General features: G+C 35.6%; 2 long non-coding RNA genes across 2 annotated transcripts; both read right to left on the bottom strand.

Moving 5' to 3' along the window:
* Positions 1-91: 91 nt before the first annotated feature.
* Positions 92-2,122, bottom strand: LOC124161900. Its single transcript, XR_006865423.1, has 3 exons — positions 2,090-2,122; positions 621-853; positions 92-178 (listed from the first exon to the last, which is right to left on the bottom strand). It is a non-coding gene; the product is annotated as an uncharacterized LOC124161900 (long non-coding RNA).
* An 8,140-nt stretch (positions 2,123-10,262) lies between these two features.
* On the bottom strand, positions 10,263-13,167 carry LOC124161899. The gene is made up of 3 exons (XR_006865422.1): positions 12,654-13,167; positions 12,342-12,527; positions 10,263-10,552 (listed from the first exon to the last, which is right to left on the bottom strand). It is a non-coding gene; the product is annotated as an uncharacterized LOC124161899 (long non-coding RNA).
* Positions 13,168-14,069: the final 902 nt, after the last annotated feature.

Here is a 14,069-nt window from a genome sequence, read left to right as displayed (position 1 = left end):
TCTTGTTGGATGCACTCACAAAAAATAACAGGACACACTGGAGTGCTATAAAATGATTTCTTAACCGAATTCTTCTGAAGTTTGCCTGTAAGGGCTTACAGCTCTGCTACATTGTCATTCTAAGACGACGCAACATATTTTGTAGAAGTGCTCATTCAACTGCTACCAAACATTGCATCTAGAGATAAAAAAGACCAAATCAATGAAGAGTTAACAGCTAATACAAGAATAATAAAAATCATGTTTTCAGCCAGAAGAAAAATTCACCAATGAAATTAACACAGTTGTCATGGTTAGTATGCACATGTAGTATGTGTGCACAAGTGCATATGAAATAACAAAAATCCAATCATACCATAATCATACCATAATTTTTTAATATTTCATTGGACATTAATCCATACCCACTTCAAAATTATGTTGTACTTGAGTATTTTTATAGCAGTTGGAATTCCAAGCACCTACGAATGTCTGGCGAGCTCAAGATATACTTCTGAAACTTTCTTACAAATGAAACTCTTATGAAACTTTCTTACAAAAACTTAATTGTTCTTTCATTTAAAAAATCATACATTGTTTGAATCAGGATGGCAGTACACAAATTATCATTATTCACTTACCACCTTTGGCTCAAATGAGGGATCTTCACTTATCCTACGGCAGAGTTTGATGAAATCCTCATCTGATGTCAATGGCAATTGGCTGAATTTCATCTCCTCCACAGCAGCACCCTTTTGCTTTGGGTCACAAGCCAATAAAGCACCTACTTTCCTCTCCAAGTGAGAAAACCCAGGTGCCATTCCTCCCATCCACATGAGGCACTGGCTATTATGTTGTTTTAATTTACTGCAGCCTGTAAATATAAAATTGTTATAAATACACTAATACCAATTGATTTGCTTACATTATACTTCCTTAGCAGACTTGGTACTTAATCATCATAAATCCTGCCTACATGCTTATCAAACAGGTGATAACCATAGATTTTAATATACCACTAATTTTTCTATCAACAAACACGAGTAATTGATTACATAACAAAAATTTTAAGGATTGCAATCTTATTGTACAGAAACAACTTAGAAACGTGTTACTTATGCCCTTGAGTGCAATATGTAATAATAATAATATCTTTATTGTTCCATGGGTCAAACATGTGACATAGAACATTGTCAGGGAGACATAGAACAGACATAGAACATGTGACATAGAACATCAAAACATACATGTTGTCATACACTATCAGACAAGAATTCATTTACATTATAATAACCCTTAGGCTGTAAAAATTTTTTAAATTCTGTCTTAAAAACATTAATATTTGAAATATGTTTTATACTCGTAGGCAATTTGTTAAAAATGAGCGAGGCAGAGTGATGTGGACCTCTTTTGGCACATAATTGTTGTAAAATATGTATATTTTCACTCCCACGGGTCAGATAGGCATGAACCGAGGAGTTTGGTAAAAATAAGGTAGGGTTCTTTTTTTACAAATAATGCACAGTAAAAAATGTACATACTTGGTAGTGTCATTATATTATATTTTAGAAATAATGGCTTTCCAGGAGACCTGATGGACACATTTGCCATAACTTTCAAGGCTCTTTTTTGCATAGAGAATGCTCTAGCAGCAGCACTTGTGTTTCCCCATAAAACTACACACTAAGCCAAGTGGATTGTCTGTTAAAATGTACTAAAGCACAAATCGTTGGCTAAATTATAACGATCGGAGAGAGTTCAACTGATGGCTATGTTTAGAACAGCTTATTAATTGCTATTATTCCTCGACATATTCCAAATAGTTACTCATTTTCAAGATAAATCATTCATAAATGAGTTAATTGAGGTTGAGACTAATGTCATAAAGAACTGTTAACAAAGTGGATTCTACTGCGAGAACCCTGATATTTCAACTTTAACCGTCTGAATGGATTCTTTTCACTATGCCAGCGAAAGTAAAGACCATGCTAAATTGTAATTACCCTGAGAATAAAATAATGAGTAATCTTAAATAATTAATGGATAGTAATTGGCGGTTCATTAATCATACATAAGTATCGAATGGAAAAAAAATGTTCCATTTACTTACATTAACATGCAGCACAGCAGAGATGGGTTGATGCTGACAATGGCAACTTCTTAAATCTCTTCGTGACGCTAAAAGCCACTGTTTCCGGGAATTCAAAAACTTATTCAGGCGTTGATTCAATTGTGCATGAAACAGTATTCTTTCAATCCCTTTTTGTCAGTATTCACTACGAAGCACGGATTATTTTCTTCTTCCATAGCATACTTCAACGTATATTTGCTACTAATCAATATTTTTCATCACAGCTAAATTCGCCATCACAAAATAACGGTAACAAAAGATGGGCAAAGAAATCGATTGTACGTAATAATCGATTATTTGCTTTCGATTATTGCGATTATTGAATCGATTATGGACATCCGATTATATTGCATAATCGATTATTTGAATATAATCGGCGGGAATAAGAAGCGTGCTCACTTGCGAGATTTTATGCGAGAAATTATTTTTTTACATTTTCACCCCTTCTATAGTTTCAGAACAACAAATGAATGCTATTTTGAAGTTTACTATTGTTTATAACAATTAACTAAGTTTAAACAAAGTTAGCAACAATGCTAATAACATTTACCAGCATTAACGATTTCTACATACCTTACGGGTTACAAAACAGCAAATTAATAACTTATTAATCTACATTGTTCATAAGAAAATGTAAAGTTTAAATAAAGCTAGCAACTTTTAAAAATTTAACAATTTCCGCATGTTGTATGGTTGAGAAGAGTTGGCTGAGCCTTTTTGTTGATTATAACAATTACTTAAATGTAAACAAATTTAGCAACTTTTACAAAAATTAAGAATTCCCACATTTTATACGGTTGAGAAACGTGGAATGAGTGATACTCTTATTCTATTATGTTTATAACGATTACTAATGTTTAAACCAAGTTAGCAACAATTTTAGAAACATTTTCAAAATATTACAATTTCTTTAATTTAATTCGGTTAACCAACAATAAAGGAATGGTTTATTGGAACTCTTTGGTGTTTATAATAATTTCTTAAGTTTAAAAATAATTAGCAACAATTTTAACACCATTTTTTAAAGTAAAAATGCGTTACGGTGTAAAGAATAGAAAATGAGCATAGTTGTGGTGCTTTAACTCCCAAACCCAGATATTTACACATTGATGTACGCATACCTTTAAGCCCGTATGACACTTGCCAATTTATTGGCCAATATATTGGCCAATAAATTGGCCCAATATTGGTAAAAATATTGGGCTTTACGCATCGTATGACACGTACCAATATTTACACCAATATTGGCCGTTATAGTGTTCTAATACCCCACTAGAGAACGCCACATAACACAAAATGACAAAAGAGCATCTCAAGACGCAGGTTAATTGCCACTGAGCTACAGAATGGGAGGTGGCATAATAATTGTAAATTTAATAACTATTTCGAGGGGCTGCAAAGATATTCTCGAATTGCTCGAAATTTCATTCGGGTGAGTTCCTTGAATGATGAGAGATAGGCAATATGGTGATCTCATAGGTGAGCCAAGATAACGTAGCGGCTCGTTTTGGCTGGAATATGTTCATCGAATAAACAGAGATTGTGTCATCAATTGGGACTTTCACCCGAAACTTTAGCGCTCAAATCATGAAAAATAGTTTAATAATTGTAAAATAAACAAAATATAGACGCTATCGAGGAGAAACACGACGTTTTTATTCATTAAATATCCGAAATGTTATTTCCGAATTACCCACTTTAGACAGTTGATGTTTGTGAATTTATATTCTCTCAAAGTACACATTAATTATTTGAGCTATTTTATGGGTTGCTATGCTTGTAAAGTTTTTATATATGATATTAAAATTCCGAGGTGAAATGTTTTGCAAAGAGCTTCTAGTTTTGGCCACTAGGAGTCGACAAGACTGAGTTCTGATTGGAGATTGGCCTCGAGAAAATAGAACCTGTTCTAAATTGTAGATTGGCCAAGAAATTGTGCCCAATATTGTGAAACTGAGATTGGGCTAGAAATTGGCGTGTGTCAGTGGGTACACAATCCAATATCCAATGGATTGGCCAATAAATTGGCAAGTGTCATACGGGCTTTACATTGTATAAAATGTACAAATTTTATACAGCCTACACAACTGTATAAATTTTCATAAAATGTATAAAATTTATACAAATTAAACATTTTATACAGCTTTATACAAATTCATACAAAATTTGCACATTGTACACATTCTGTATAAAATTGTATACATAGTATACAATTTACACATTTTATGCATTCTATACAGCTGTATACAATTGTATACTAAATGTGCACATTGTACACATTCTGTATAAAATTGTATACATTGTGTACAATTTACACATTTTATACATTCTATACAGCTGTATACAATTGTATACAAAATGTGTACATTGTATACATCCTGTATAGAAATTGTATACAAAATTTTCACTGGGGTTAGGACATTCTCTAGGTATGTGTATTTTTATCCTTACGATAACAATAAATGCTTCCGTTCTTATACTTTTAAAGTTTCCGAGTGAATTTTATTTGCTCTGATTTCATCATGGCAAAATTTGTTGTTATCCCTATGTTTATTTGCTGCTATGCATGAAATAATATATTTGCATAAATTTAACAATAACTTCAGTAAAGTCCTGGTTCCACATTGCGATTTATTTTTACTATTTACATTTCATGCACAATAGCTAGACTTCCCCATACTTATGTTCACTAGCATTTTAATTAGATACTCATTACTTGATTTTTTCCATAATATCCGAAATACTTACAAGCATTCTATTTGGCATCCTCCCCAACAAAAAAATGCCTTAGAGAACAATTTCCACTAACCCAGTCACATACCGCCGAACTCGGAGAAACTGATCCGGCCCGATGATATATACATCCGAAGATATGAAATGGGCAATACGTGTCCTGAAGGAAATTTACTAGATGGAAATATTTAACCATAGAAGAATTTCCCCACTTTTTGGCCTTATTTTTCGTGCTAGAATTATCCAAATCTCCTGTATCTCCAATAATTGAAAAGCTTGATCTTTATATGACTTGCATTGCTTCAGGAGAGAGAAACGTCGCTTGATCAATTCATGTCAATTCTCCAAGCCCTTCAAATCAACAAGAACCTATCTACGTTCTCTGACTCTAACTCTCCTCTGGCCCACTGATTATTCAAAATTAGCCCCATATAGACGCATTCAAGGAATCAATGGAAAAAGTAGTGACCCGCTCACGTGACCTAAGTTTGGAAGAGTCTATGGTTTCATGGAGAGCTAGGCTGGGATATAGTGAATATATGAGGGGAAAGCGCCACAGGTACGCAATAAAGTTGTATATGTTGACGGAAGCAAAGGGTTTGGCGCTGCAGGTCCTCCAACTCAGAAAGGAACTGGACTGTCTGGAAAAGGGCATTCGGAGAAGATGGTAAACAAATGATGGAGGATCATTTAGACTGAGGCTAATCCTTTTATATTGATAACTTTTATAACAGGGTAGCCAGTTCTAGATTCCATCCAAATGGGAAACCTAACTTGACGGGGACACTGAGGAGAGGCAAGAAAGTTATTCCTCTTTTGGTGCTCTGCTACGAATTAAAGAACGGTGAGGTGGTGGAGGCCTTTCATGAGTATAAAATTGGTATCCTAAGGTGGACGGATAAGAGGGAAGAGCGGATGATCATCGCTGAATTCAGTGCAAAAAATCAACGAATCTACGAAAAAGCGAGGGTGCACGCTGTGAAAGCCACATGCGGTGGTTGAACATAGCAATTCCAATTGTGGCCTCGATCATTGGGATCAAATAATGTCTGACTTTTCCATTGAAAGAAAATTGATGAATCAAATGATACTAAAAATTGGGAATCCACCTACTGAAATCACTGTTGCAGAAACGTAATTTTTATTCAAAGAAATTTTTTTAAAAATTCCTCTCATCGACTTTCTAATTCCAGTTATAGAATCTTATGACAATATCTGTACCTTCGATCCCTTTGAGGAGATAGTCATCCTAGCCTACCTCAACCTAAACCAAGGGCTTATTAGGACATTTCCCCGATTATATGAAAAACACGATAGACAGAAAAGACGAAAACAGAAGAGATGTAGGCAGTGCTTCAAGAAGAATGTCCACCAGGATACATCATATTATAGAGCCCCACCTGCCTATCTGATCCTCGATGGTGTCTTGACTGTTTCCAGAAGTATCACAAGAATTTGTGGTGCAGAAAATTATTTACCCAGCGGGAAAAAATTATTTTTTTAATGTTTACCTGTTATATTTTCTATTTCAATATTTATTTAAAAAGATATTATTTTATGCGATGTATTTAGTAACTGAAAAATTATTCTAAAAATGCTGGTCAATTTTTGATTTGTAAAAAAATGTTTCATTGCAACAATTCTTCATTTATACAAATTTTCCCTTTCATTTATAAACCAATGTATATCATTATAAAATCTTATCCGGAGGATATCATATCGTTTATAACAATTTTTCCTCCATAGGGAGCAACACTTTTGCTGGAAATATTGGTAATACTCGCAATATTTTCTTTTGAGCAATAAAACATTTAAAATCGTATTTGAATCTATCATTTCCAGATTATAAAAATAATGTTTGCTGCATTACTATTTCCTTTAGTTTTTTCCAGAAAGTGATAAAGTCTGAACGGGTTTTCGCTACAGTACTGACAAAGAGCAAAGAAATGTGGGAAACATGTAGGTGTGTTGCGGGAAGGTATCAAAAGTTTGACAGGATACTTAGAAAATTTAAATTTTAAATTTTTAACAAATGAAGGGTTATCTATAAAAAAAGTGCGAAAACATGTAGAAGGCATCACAAATCATAAGATCACGTCGTTAAAATAATAATAAAAAAATACAAATTTTTGCCAAAAAGTCAGCCACAGGGCATTTTCTTCAAAAAACGGTCAGCACGGAATGTGTTAACACTAAAGCTACCCCTTGCTGGCTCTCTTCCCCTCCACTATATATAACCCTATACCCCTCACTCCAATAGTCCCCGCCATCCCTCCACCTCACCTCGCATAATCCTAAGATATCTATCCTCCCTTTATCCATTTCCCTTTTGATATTTTCTAACTTTCCCGCCCTCATCATAGTCCTCACATTCCACGTCCCCACATTTATAGCCGACTTCTTCTTCTCCATCTTCTTGGTCTTCTTTTCTTCCTTCTCCATTGCTGCTGCAGCTGATGATGATGATGATGATAAGTCTCTGCAAGGATTTCGCATGTTGGCGACCCCGAGGACCTTGCCGACCTCGTTGCCGTGCCCGACACCCGCCCTTTGCGGACGGGTCCCGGGCGATGAGATTCCGAGGCTCATTTGGTTGTACTCCATGTTTACAGGGAAGAGATAGTTGGTAGGGTTTCCCACTTCCATTCCAACAGTGTTTTTTACGTGACACCATCACGTGGACTACCTTTCGTCAGGCTCCTACCCTTCGACCTATCTGGCATGGGTGGCCCTACCGGGAATAATTTAGAATTAATCCCGCCAGTGCAGCTCTAGGGGTCATATAGGGACGCGCAAGCCTTTCCACCGCGACAAGGTTGTAGCCCAAGGGAAAGGCTAAAACATATATATTCCCATAAATATCCTTAGAAAACATTATTTATATAATTTTTTATAGTTTAAAACATCTTTAAAGATAGTATGCATGCATTTGAAGACTTAAATTCATGTTTAAAAAAATTCTTACGTGCTTTTGAAATTCCCTCCTGTCGTGCGGGTGGGCTAACATCTGCTATCTCAGGGGATCGTAATGAGTTGCCGGCAGTTGACGATTTTTCAAACTAGTCTAAAAACAACTATTGTGTCATCCAGGCCCTTTAGTCGCTCATCGAAATGACAGGAAAATGCTATTTTGAATTCAATTTCATAGCTAGCGGAGTTTATGAATGATAAATCATTTTAATTTGAAGTCCGCCGAGTCATTAACAGCTACGTGAAACAGTCTTTAAATGCCTTGAAACCTGACCCAAGTTTTCCTTCCCTGAAAAATGAATGAACGAGATTGCATTCTTTTCCAAAAGAATATCGTCTCGTCAACACTAAAATCTGGTTGAGGGGGAAAGGAGCCACTTTCAATCACAGCTTGGAGTTCATCAGAAAATGTTGCGGTGACTGCGCTATCAACACTTGCAGATTCACCTGATATCGCCGCACTGAAAATACCTGCTTGCCGTTTACATTCTGAAACCAACCGGAGCTTTCACTAAATGTCTCGGAGCGATTACCACTCTCGTCTTTTTGTACTGATTCACTATGAACTTTACGTATGTGTAGACCGCTTGGTTGAAGTTGGTGCGGCTGAGTCACTGATGTTTTAACTTCGTCTTTATTCAGAATAAGGCATCGTGCATTTAAACTTCCGCTCAATATCGCTTTGACGCTCTCCATTTTCAAAGCAATTGACCTCTTTCAATTCCTCTTCTAGGTTTATAGTTTTTCTTGATAAATTCTTGATTTTTTTAAACCCATTCCTATTTTTTGCCATATTCTCTTGGTTTTTTCTCTGTATGGCTCTATCTAAATCACCTTCCACTGCTGAACTGTATTCCTGAGACGCAGAAGGCCTGCGACTGCGGGGAGGGAACGAAGCCATTGTGTTTGAGACTCTATAGCGGACCCTTTTATGTGTTGATGCTATTCATGCGCAACTCGGCCACCACTGAATACCAATGACCTTGAAGGCTTTAGCGTAAACCCTCTACCTGGAAGTCAATCACCCGATAACCTATGACGGCAAAAATACGTCTCAAACCGTATTGCTGAAAAAAAAATCATTTCCACTAGCCCCACGCTTAATTAACGATATAAATTATTTATTATCATTCTGTTAAGGAGACAAGATAAATTACTTCGGCAGGCCGGCTATCCGGACCCAATGACAAGTAATACTTTTGGCCATTGCAATGCAATGGGTTTCGATTAATATATAAACAAAAAAGAAGATTTGAGGCAATAATATTAATATACGTAAAATGATAGAAATTTTGTGTGTACTTAGCGCAAGTTCACGTTTTATCACGAGAGCGTTTAAGATTTTTGATTAGGCTACTCTGCGTTGCAATGTTTCCCCGAGGAACGAATTTGCGCTGTATCGAAATTGCGCTAATCGAAATTGCGCTATACGAGACATGGGTGTATTAGATTACCAAGCCTAATATGATTAAGGACTATGATGTTTTTTGATGTATGGCGACACAAATGCCCAAAATTTGTTTCAACTGGAAAGATTAATAACTAAAGGTGCAGAGAAGTCAAGGTTGAATAACGAGGCGGAGATAAAAAAGAGTAGGAGTTGAGAGACATATTCTGTAACCTCTGAGGAGAAGACAAGCCAGTTTAATCGATTTAATTAATTTTATTTTATAATTTTATTAATTCATAAAAGCATTTAACGAGCCCACGAATAATAATGATTGATGATAATGTTGATGAGCCTGTGAACTTCTGTGGCAGAAAATTTGACGAAATAACAGGCAAAACTACAACTAAACTTTACTAAAACTAAATAATCCAACAAATAGTTAAGTGTTACATGACACGACAAATTAATACTGAAATGTGCTGGATGACTGTTTCTGCCGCATTTGAATAGGAAAAGAATCATTGTTACGAGTTTGAGACAACGATTGGAATGCGAACGAGAGATTCCCTGAAGTTAAAGTTATGGACCTACAAAAAATTAGAAATGCAGAAGTATGCACAAGCAATGCTGATACTTTATTTGATGATATTACGAATAAAATAGTGTAACGATTAATAAAATATCCCTCAGAAAGCCGCAAAACTCACCATTTTGAACCATTTATCTAAAAATTCCGCAATTTATTAATCTCGCACCTATCTCTTATCCTGGCGGGTATACCATACCCCCACACCCCAGTATTAGTTGCCACCTATCTCTTTTCCTGGTGGGTATTCCACACCTCCAAACACCCCGGTATTAGTTGCACCTAAACCCCCCCAGCCTTAATTCCTAACTGCACCCCTGTGATTAAATACTTATATTTTAAAGCCACTACTGTTACAGTAACTATAACTGAAACTTCAAAATTGTCATTTGCTTTTATATGTGCAAATTATTAATAATGGAAATTGGAGCAGTCTTCCTATGTTGCTACTAATGTTACATGGGGCAATCATTAAGTTACATACCATCTCCATCTTCTATTAGAGATACAAGGCTTTCTAAAGAATCCACTATTGGAGCATTTTCTTCAGCTTTCTCCCTGATGGATGAAGGAGGAGGGATTCTCTTTCTAGGAGGCATAATACTCTCTTCCTCCGTGCTTTCCTCCCCAGGTTGAGTCTTCTTGGCAGGAATTCTTATCCTTGCCTTTCTGTTTTTCGCATCAAGTAGCACTTTCTGTGCTTTCTGGCATGGCTTAAGTTTAATAGCCATGGTTTCTAGCTCTAGCGCTTCTTGGAAATCACCTGAAAAGTCAACATATGCGCTAAAATCAACTCAGGAATCTGTCATACATTACTACATCATAGTTTTATTACAAATCAGTTTAACATTATATGGGAACATTCGTAATACTTATGAACAAAATATTAGTCAAGCTTTGGATATGTAGCAATCAAAATCACTCCAACGGTACTTAATGAAAACTTGCTGAATACTACTTCCCACACAGCACACTCAAAATTTATACTGTATAAAAGTTGCATAAATGGATAGGTGTATTATGCAAATAATATTCCGTCGATTATGCACATAATATGCGAATAATATGCACATTATATTTAAATATTCTGCCGCCGTAAACTATTAATAATTTATTGACATAATATGTTTATTATTTCGTTGTTAGTAACATTTCATCGTTAATTATGATTCTTATAAGAATCATTAATTAACGGCCACCCAGCAAACTCAAAATTCTTTTCAGTATAAAAGTTGCATAAATGGATACGCATAAAATGCAGATAATATTCTGTCGATTTTGTTCATAAAATTCGAATAATATGCACATTATATTTAAATATTATGCCGTCGTAAACTGTGATTGTATCCGTAAAAATCGATGATCATACATCCTCTGTATCACAAAATGTGAAAAACTATGTTTTAATATATCACGAACAACTTCGTATTGTTCGCAGAATATTCCACATTTATTATTATAATTTTTTTATTTTCCACACCGGCATATTGTCTGGCGAGGTAGGCAGTTTGGTAGCCATATTGCCGTTGTGTTAATTGTTGTTAGTTGTTGCCGTAGCCATATATTGCCGTAGTTGGGTGAATTGAACGTCTATTGAAAAATCTAAGATTAATGAGGAAAAGATGGGTTTACGGAACTATTTTATGTCACAGTACTATTCTGGTAACGCATATACGATAAGGAATAATAAACTTCATGGTAATAATAAACCGCAGACCAAAATTATACCATTTTAAGTTACCAGTAGACCAAAAAAGGAAGACATTTGCGCCTAATGTAGACCGAATGTAGACCTGATGTAGACCAAATGTGGTCGCCTATATTTGGTATACGGCAAACCATTAGGTTTTCATATGGTATTCTGCAAACTTTGTGCTCTCAGGGTAAGATCATTTGAGATGATAAAAGCAGGATATGGTTCAATTCTGATTCATCGCACCACTGACGATTATGAGAGAAAAACATAAATTTTCTTTCATGGCAGTTCATACACACAAGTAACCTATGCATGTGTCTGTCGAGAATTGATTAAGTTTCTTATGATTAAATGCTTTCCATGCATCATTTCAAGTAAGTGTCCTTGGTATTACAAAAGGATAGATAAGCTGAAATTATAATCTCAAAGCAAGAATAACTAAAAGATTAAGATCTTCCCCGTAATAAAAGGCACTACGCCAAAAATAAAATGTTTATAGTAGTTTCTCCAAAAATACCAGATTACATGACTAATGACGTAATTAATTGAAGTAGGTTTTCAACTTTGAGGAACTGAAATATTTTTTTAATGAGTACTGAGTTTCCGGGACATAACACACCGAAGGGGAAGCTAAGAAAGACTATATTTGCTGCTAATTCCCAGTAGGTAACTCTTTTAAAACCACATGTTTACTGAACTAATGAACACAAAAAAAGAAAAATAAAAAGCAAAATAAATTGTACTACAATATTTAAATTGCCACTTTCAGTGCTGGAGTTGTTCATCAACATTCCCAAGCCACATCCTGGCAGAAATTACATCCAAATAATTACATACAGCGAGAAAGGGTACATACCTTACTGTTTTTTGTAAGGGTGAAATTGTATCTTCTGATTGTCTGAATCCACTTGTTTGCCAACTCAGGATCTTTAGGGAAGTTGAAAACTTTAACTTTGGGTCCACTCCTGTTGTTTCCTTGGCATCCCAGCACAACATGTGGGAAAGGCATTTTTTTTAACAAAAATACCTCTCAAACACGTTCCTGAAATCCAGTGAATTAATGTCATTAATGAAAGAAAAATCGCTATCTTCAGAAACTCCACTTTTCTGAAACTTCACCACAAAAATCTCTATAATGTGGTGAAAGGTAAAGCAAATTAACTCATACAGAACGTGGTATCCAACGGAAGCCAGCACTGCTCGTGCTGACGTCAGAGCCAATCCCGTCACTTGCATCAATCCGTTCTAGGTGGATATGGATGTGATCACTTGTTTGTCTCTGGAAGAAGGTGTCGACTTTCTTTACTCCATCCTTGAGGGTGCCATCTAAAGTTTTGTCCCCACTGTGAAACCTATTGGAAAAAATTCCCCTCTTGGTTCTAAGCAGATACCTTTTGCAGAAAAGTTTCTCGGGTTTTCCACCGGTTGATGTCTTCCATGTCTCCCACTGACGTTTCGATCCGCGACTTGCTGATCATCCTCATGGGATCTTCCGAAATCATTCGGAATCATTCATCTTCGTAATATACCGGCTGACATTGTCTTGCCTATAGTCTCTATATCTAATATTTTAAATTTAATTCTCTAATCTGATTTAACCATTTAGCTGTGATAGCATCAAAAATTTTCTGCCACTGTGTTCGGGACATTCAATTTTCAATTAATTTATTATCCTTGGCCATTTGGCCCATGAGATAATTTACAAGTACACAACAATCAAGTAGAAATCATTTGACAAAGGTTCAAAGAAAAAGAACATTACAGCAAGACTTAGAAAATGCAAAAAATGGAGAAGAAACAAAAACAAAAGCAAAATATAAATCTATGCAAGCATACTTATAAGTACAATCGCATCCCGAATGCGGATACCCGGGTATCTAGCCACACAAAATTTTCAGACATATTAAATACATTTGAAACAGTATCACTATTTATTCAAAGAAAAATATTCAGGTGTAACATAAAAACGTAGGACTAATAGAAAATTATTTCATGAATACGGAATATATTCTCCCATCACCCACATCAGTACTCAATCACGTCTGCATGGTTAGTTACACCGGGAATTGCCATGAAATGTCATTAAACAACTTGTGTACTTTATTCTTAAATACATGCATAGATGGCAAATTTCTTATTTCTATCGGTAGAGAGCTCCGTATTCTGGCAGCTGTAACCATGAATTATTTATTGAGGTGTGATGTTCTATGGTGAGGGAGTGGTGAAGATATTTTTCCGTCGACCCCAGGCGTGTGTCTAGCAGGTAGTGGACCCTCATAATCTGGGACTGCCCACCCTACCCCCTCATGACATACCATGAATACAATTTAGCCCTTCTAAGAATCATAATTGAAATTTAAATATTTGAACTTGACTTATTGTGTATGGAATGTAAATGGATTATTTCTAGAGATGGGTCGAATAGCAGATTTCTCGAATTCGAATATCGAATTCGAATATTAAATCATTGCTCGAATATTCGAATACCTCGAATTTCGAATACCTCGAATACTAAATGATGAATGCTGGTATGTTTGACTCGGTTGCCTATGAAGCAGGAAACAAGATTTTGGGGAGTAATTTT

This window comes from Ischnura elegans, chromosome 7 (assembly GCF_921293095.1).
Source record: "Ischnura elegans chromosome 7, ioIscEleg1.1, whole genome shotgun sequence".
Lineage (NCBI taxonomy): Eukaryota > Metazoa > Arthropoda > Insecta > Odonata > Coenagrionidae > Ischnura > Ischnura elegans.
This window is presented reverse-complemented; position numbering and strand designations above follow the sequence as displayed.